Source organism: Rhinatrema bivittatum, chromosome 16, assembly GCF_901001135.1.
Source record: "Rhinatrema bivittatum chromosome 16, aRhiBiv1.1, whole genome shotgun sequence".
NCBI classification, from domain to species: Eukaryota; Metazoa; Chordata; class Amphibia; order Gymnophiona; family Rhinatrematidae; genus Rhinatrema; species Rhinatrema bivittatum.
Genome location: NC_042630.1, coordinates 45469104 through 45476679, shown reverse-complemented (window position 1 = coordinate 45476679; position 7576 = coordinate 45469104).

The window sequence follows — 7576 nt, the reverse complement described above, 5'->3', positions numbered from 1 at the left end:
TCGTAACCCTCAACCCTATCCTACTTCTTACCCTCAATCTTGCCCTAAATGGACTTTACATTTCCTAAATATGTTTAATGTTGTGGTTGGTCTTTTATAGTGGAAACACCACTGTGATTATATGATTTTAAATCTTAAACTTCTCAAATCACATTACAATCTTCTTTTGTTAGTAGTGTATTCCATTCAGATGGTTTTATCTTCTATCCCAACAAGGACCTCGTTTCGCCAACCTGGCTTCCTCAGGGGAATGCCCTCGATGAGACCAAACATCAACAGAAAATAAAAACCGGCAATGACAGCAGACAACCGGGATAGTTTTTGAATAAACCTAACACATTACAAAGTTTACCCCATGTTGTTCACCACAGCGCAATACCGAAGCGTTAGTTGAGCGTTTGACACATGACTCCATTTTAAAGATTGGAAATTTCAACTTGGAATAAGGTACATAGAAGGTTCATTATATAAGAGAAGGTTTGGAAATTTAATTTATTGGAATTTTATGAACATTTTGGATATAAATTTTGTGGGTTTTACAGTTGTGATTTAAGGGGTTTGGAGATCCCGAAAAAAATATATGGTTGACACACGTGGAGGTGGGCTTCTGATTTTACAGAAAGGTAATAAAACAACTATTTCAATGTGGGAGCATCTAAAGACTATACCGGACTACAATAAATATGTTAGTCTAAATAACCTCAAAATTTTAGTATCTAAACAAGTTTGGGAGAAGGTGGTTGGAATAAATTTGTTTTTGAATCACTTTGTAGGTGCACACTTGTATTCGGGAGTTTTTTTCAAACAAAACAATAGGAGCTATTGAGCCGGAGTGAATTGAGTGTGCATTTTCTGATCCACTCCTTTATGTTTCAGGTAGGAGTGGGTTCGGTATAAGTTTTTTATCACATACATTATACATTAATTTAAATAATGAATTATTAAATATAATTAATTAATGGTTCATAAAGATTTAACATATGTTTAATGACATAGGGGAAGATTTGATAATGTTTTTGTAATTTGTGGATATATTACATGTTTTAAATATGTGGGTTTAGAATATGGGGAGTGTAGCTTATCTCAATATTGTTTCATGTATTATAGAAACAAGAGGTGGAAGTGATTATTTTCTGTTGATGTTTGGTCTCATCGAGTGCATTTCCCTGAGGAAGCTAGGTTGGCGAAACGAGGTCCTTGTTGGGATAGAAGATAAAACCATCTGAATGGAATACACTACTAACAAAAGAAGATTGTAATGTAATTTGAGAAGTTTAAGATTTAAATCATATAATCACAGTGGTGTTTCCACTATAAAAGACCAACCACAATATTAACATATTTAGGAAATGTAAAGTCCATTTAGGGCAAGATTGAGGTAAGAAGTAGGATAGGGTTGAGGGTTACGATCATTTGGACTTAAAACAAGATTTAGTGATCATGGTTTATTAGGTGCAAATAAAATAATTAATGATATAGTAGGGATTGATTTCATGAAATATTGATAAATTCATATTTTTATTAAATCTTCAATAAAACAGTAATAATTTTAAGAAAAACTATATTTTGGAGTGATTTATTGATTAATGAGAGTGCTTGTTTCTTTTTCCCAAGTTTCACTTTGGGGTTTTTTTTTGTATAGAATAGTTATAGCACCGGTGGAGACAATATTGCCTTTCATTTTGATATATATATATAAGAAAAAGAAGAATAACAAAAAGCATGACGGCTCCTATTTAGTCTGTTTATGGGGGGAGAGATTCTCTAGAAAACTAATATAACTAAGACATTTTAGAGAATCAAAATTTATTCACAACTCTCATTATTCCTATTCTGCAAAAGGTTTTCCAACTTATAGGGGTCAAAGAAAATATATTTAACTCCTCCCAATTTAATGATGCATTTACAGGATAACTTTAATATATAGTTTGCCTTAAGAGCTAAAACTCTCTGCTTCATAGCAAGAAACAACTTTCTTTAGTTTGTGTTTTCCTGATGATATCATAGAAAATCACGACTTTCTTACCCATAAACACCACACCTTTATTTGGAAAGAACAGCCTTAGTTTTAAATTGTTTATCTGGTTACTGGTTGAAGGCGGGCAACCTAAGTGGCTGTCTCAATCATTTCCGGCTGGGACTGCTCAAGGAAGGCTGTCAGATTGAATCTATTAGAATGCACTTGGACATAACCATAGCTTCCTCAAAGGTGTCCACCTTCTCCCGGTCAGGTAGGCAAAAATCTTAGAAAAAGTGGGAACAGAAGCTTAGAAAGCTTCAAATATTCTAGATAGAACTTTGCTAGCATCTCAATAGGAGAAATTAGACACGTGAGGAAGTTTATAAATAGCATGTTTAACCTTTTAGAATAATTTGCAAGGTTTTCTACTTTTTGATGTAAAATTATATTATCTTTCACTAATGATACATTTGTAGTTTGTAAAGTGAAACACTTCTTTAATTCTACAATTTTATCTCAACAATCTTTAATCTGCATTGAATGTTCATTTACTACTGTGAAATACCCCCAATGTTGTCAACATAGCCTCCATCCTTGAAGACAGAGATTTCTCTATATTAGAAATGGGTTCCAAAGTGTTTCAAGCGTTATTAACTCAGTCTTGACTACTCTTATCACATTTTCCCTCCAGGGTATCATTCCTTTAGCTACTCCATCTATTGGCCCATGTCCACCTTGAAGTGGTGAAGGAATGGAAGTTCCAATTCCCCAGGGTCATATAGATGAGAGCCTGAGGAGGGAAAAGACCTCTTGGTCTTAGGGAGATCAAGGATTCCACAAGAGCAGTGTTACAAACCCCCAGCTCATCACTGCCAGGTTGCATCCTCTGTATATTAAAGGACTATAAAGTTAGCAGAGTCAAAGCGACAGAAGTAGATGACTCAGATGGGAAGGCTCTAACCACTAGAGATGTGAATCTCAACTGGAATCAGTTCCGATTCCGGTTCCGATTCACATCGTGATTTTTTTTTCATGCGGCCCAATCAGATTTTTTTTTTATCGGCTGTGCCCGAGCTGATATACAAAAAACCCACCCGACCCTTTAAAACAGCTCCCTTAGCTTCCCCCACCCTCCTGACCCCCCCCCAAAAAAACATTTTAAAATTACTTGATGGTCCAGGGGGGGTCCTGGGAGCGATCTCCCGCTCTCAGGCCATTGGCTGCCATTAATAAAAATGGCGCCGATGGCCCTTTACCCTTACCATGTGACAGGGTATCCGTGTCATTGGTCGGCCCCTGTCACATGGTAGTAGCACTGGATGGCCTGCACCATTTTTAAAGATTGCGCCGGCCGTCCATTACTCCTACCATGTGACAGGGGCTGGAAATTACCACGGATACCCTGTCACATGGTAAGGGCAAAGCGCCATCGGCGCCATTTTTATTAGTGGCAGCCAATGGCCCAAGAGCGGGAGATCACTCCCGGGACCCCCCCTGGATCACCAGGTAATTTTAAAGCATTTTGGGAGGGTGGGGGGAAGCTAAGGGAGCTGCTTTAAAGGGTCGGGGAAGGTTTAGGGGTTGTTTATGTGTGCCGTTTTTCCCGCCCTCCCCCAAAACGATAAGAGAACCCCACGAACAATTTCGTGGGGTTTTCCTATAGGTTTTGGGGAGCCCCCAATTTCTGACGACTTTGAAAATATTGTATGATATTTTCTATCATCAGAAATACGATTCACATCCATACTAACCACTCCTTTATGCTTTCCCCCTGTGCTTACTTACAGTTTCTGTCGAATAAGGACGTTTACCAAACTGGTTATTAGGGGTCCTCCCCTTGGGTGCACTGCCCAGGTGCATCAGCAGTTGCACGCTGTTTCCCAAGATCTTAAATAGGTAGGGGAAGCTCCCGGAAGTGACGCCACTCACAATGCAGCAGGTCTGGGACCCAAGCACATGGGTTACTAATGGAAATCAACCTTCTCCTCTCACCACCGTCACCGGCATGGGAATCAGGGAGCAGGGACAACTGATAGTAAATGTCCTTTTTCTTCCCCAAGGGCAGTCTTCAGTCTGAGCCATTACTGATCCAGTGTCCCAGCCTGGTGTTTAGGGACACTCATTCCTTTGAACAAGGAATGACCCAATATTCATTATGATTTTAGGGGTATCTTTTCCTCTGAGTCAGATGCTGGTCTTGAGGGGGTGGGAATAGGTTGAATGTGACAACCACTCTGGTCCCCACTCTTTAAGAGGGGCTCACGATGCCATGGCAGCTCCATCACCTGCACTATAATTTCAGCATTCCAGGGCCTTGCTATAGTCAATTTGCCCTAGGCCTCTTCTAAGGTCATGAGCTCGCAGTGACTCAGTGCCCCAGCCAGGTATAGAGAACATGGGGTGAAGAGTGATAGGAGGGAGTGAAGTGATGGCTGTTTTTGGCTTAATGAATGATAGTTTGGGGCAAGTTAATGGTTATTACTGTGCGGGTTGAGGGTGTAGGGTCTGTAGTGATAGGAACTGTCCTTTGATGTAGAACGATGTGTAACTACCTATGTATTTTTCCACTGTTTTATCTCCTCTTCCACATACTTTAGCCCATTCAACACCAGGGGCAGATTGGCCTATCGGGGCTTCGGGCATGCCCCAGTGGGCCAGTCCAATCAATCATGTGGTTGGTGTTGATCACATCGGCCCCATGCCTGCAGAGCCGCTGCAACCAACGCCAGATTCTGCAGCAGCTTCATTTTTTTTTCAGTTCTCCTTATGTTTTGTTGCATGCGGCAAGGGCATGCTCCCCTTACTTTTTAGGCTTTAGGTGGCAATGGCAGTGGTAATGTGAGGCTGCATGGGTCCTGCTTTTGCTACTCCTTCCCTCCCTCACTACCATCGTGGCGACGGAACTTCGCCTGCTGCGCCCCTCACACCTGCCCTGCTTCACCTGGTCTGATCTCTCCTCTCCTTTGCGAACTATAAGAACACAGAAACCTCCCAGCGCTACCTCACCACAGGCTGAGCACCTTCCTGCTGCTCTCAGGTGTGACTGCCCTCAAGCTGGCCCACTACAAAAAAAATAATTACCAGCTCCCCCCCCACCAGCATTCAGGCCTTCTGGTCTTCCCCTACCGATGAAGATCACTTCATGCTGGAACAGCAGTAGGGAGCCTACTCATGCCCTATTCTTTTGGGGCCCTTCCTGAATACTCCTGATCACCAATGTGAGTCATTTCTTTAAAATGTATTCAGAGGGGAAGATGATTGAAAGTGCATCACTGAGTATGTGAGAGAGAGTGAGCTCATGTCAATGTAAGCATCTGTGAATGCATGTCTGCCAGTGAGCATAAGTGACAGTACATGTTAGTCAGTATGTGTGTCTGCAAGCATGTATGTCAGCACATGTGCATGTGAGTATGTGTCAGTGAGAATGTGTGTCAGTGCATGTGTGTGTGTGTGTCAGTGAGCTTATGTGAGAGCGTGTTTTTGAGGATGCGTATGAGAATGAACATGTGTGTATATAAAAGAGAAAAGAGAGTTTCTGTGCAGTGCACCCCTATGCCTAACTGATCCATGACCATCTCAGTGTGATATGAATAAAACGTTCCCACGGATAAAGAACATAGGATTGTTTATCCTTATTAGTATAAATTATTAGGTGTTATTAGATATGTGCTGTTTTAAAATATTTTCTTGGTGCTTGGGACATTTTTCCAATTTTTTGTTTTTAATTATTGGATATTCTATTTGTCAGCTATTTTGAAATATTTATTCTTTTTATTAATATGATTTTACTATTATGATTGAAGTTTTATTTTTTATTTAATTTAATATTTTATGAGTGATGATGGTGATTCTGTTTTTCCATTGTTGCACAGCATACAGGATTGGGCTTGTTGCGGTTTCCAGTTCAGCACATTTCTGTTTATATCTTATCTGCTCTTTATTCTGTGTTTGAGGATTGCAAACACAGAATAAAGCCTGGCTTGTTCTCTTTTCCAAAAGGAAGTGATTTGGTGTTTTAGGGTGTGGTGTTATATTTATAGTGTTGCCTTTTCATAGGTAGGGTTGTAATTGTTTGCATGCTGGTAGTTAGTGCTGTTTCGGTATGCAGACTTATTATATTGAAATTGTAAATCTGTTACTCATGGCTTTCAGAAATCTATATTTGAGACTTTTTGGCTCAATTCTGCCAGTTTCCAGGTCACATGATATACCTCTCAAGGTGCTAGCTTTTGGGAGCTCTTGAAGCATGTGCTTTAGGAAAAGCACACCAGCAAGTTAGATACCCTGTGGGCCATGGCGTAGCTACGGGTGGGCCTGGGTGGGCAGTGGCCCACCCACTTTCCTTTCAGGCCCACCCAAATTTCTTTGCAAGACACTGCAGCCAATAAAAAGCAGGCAGCATCAGCAGGCACCCAAGGGAGAAAAAAAATTAATAAAACCAGCTGGTGTGTTGCGGCTCCCGGTGTCCCACAGCCCCAGTAATACTTCCCTTTACCTTCTTCCTGCTCCAGCGGGCCAATGGAAAACCTCCTCTCTTCTCCCTTTCCCCGCGGGCCAATGGGAAACCTCCTCCCTTCTTCCTGCCCCCACGGGCCAATCGGAAGCCTTCTTCCTGCCAGTGGAAGGAGGAAGCCTCTGATTGGCCGGTGGGGCAGGAAGAAGGGGGGCATCGGGCTGGGAGGAGTGGCAGTGTTCAAGCCATGGGCTGGAAGTGCAGGGCAGGGAGGTGACTGGGGTGTGTGTGAGAGACAGAGACTGGGCAAGGAAGTGACTGGGGTGTGTGTGAGAGTTTGGGCAGGGAAGTGACTGGGGTGTGTGTGAGTCTGGGCGGGGAAGTGACTGGGGTGTGTGTGAGAGACAGAGACTAGGCAGGGAAGTGACTGGGGTGTGTGTGAGAGACAGTCTGGACAGGGAGGTGACTTGGGTGTGTGTGAGAGACAGAGTCTGAGCAGGGAAGTGACTGGGGTGTGTGTGAGAGACAGAGTCTGGATAGGAAGGTGACTGGGGTGTGTGTGAGAGACAGAGACTGATCGTAGGGTTTAATTGGTGTGTGTGTGCAGGGTAGGTGCTTCCATTAGGCAAACTAGGTGGTGGCCTAGGGTGCCACAATTTTTTTTTTTTTTTTTGGGGGGGGGGGTTGCAAACTCCCACTAGCACAAGAGGTCCTGCGATAAATCCAATACCAAAGGAGGGGGCGCTGTGCCGGAGCTGCTGCAATACGTAATCCAGGGGAGGGGTTGCATTACTAAAGGTTCGCCTAGGTGTGCCAAATACTCTTGCACTGGCCCTGTGTGTGTGTGACTTGTGGGCCCTAAAGAAGAAGACCGTAAGGACAGAACTTCAGCAGCCGCTGCTGCTCCTGGTCTGTGCTTTCAAGGGAAAGGAGTAGGAGAGTTGCTGGAGATGGTAAGTAAAAGTGGCATTTTAAGTTTATTTTTCTTGATTAACTGCCATTTTAATTATTGAGTATTATGTGATGTGTCTGCTGTTTTGAAATATTTTATTAATATTTGGACAATTTTTAATAATTTTTACGAGTTTTGTTGGATGTTATTCTGTTCATCAGCTGTTTTGAAACATTTATTAATATAGTTTTACAGTTATTTTAGTCTGGGG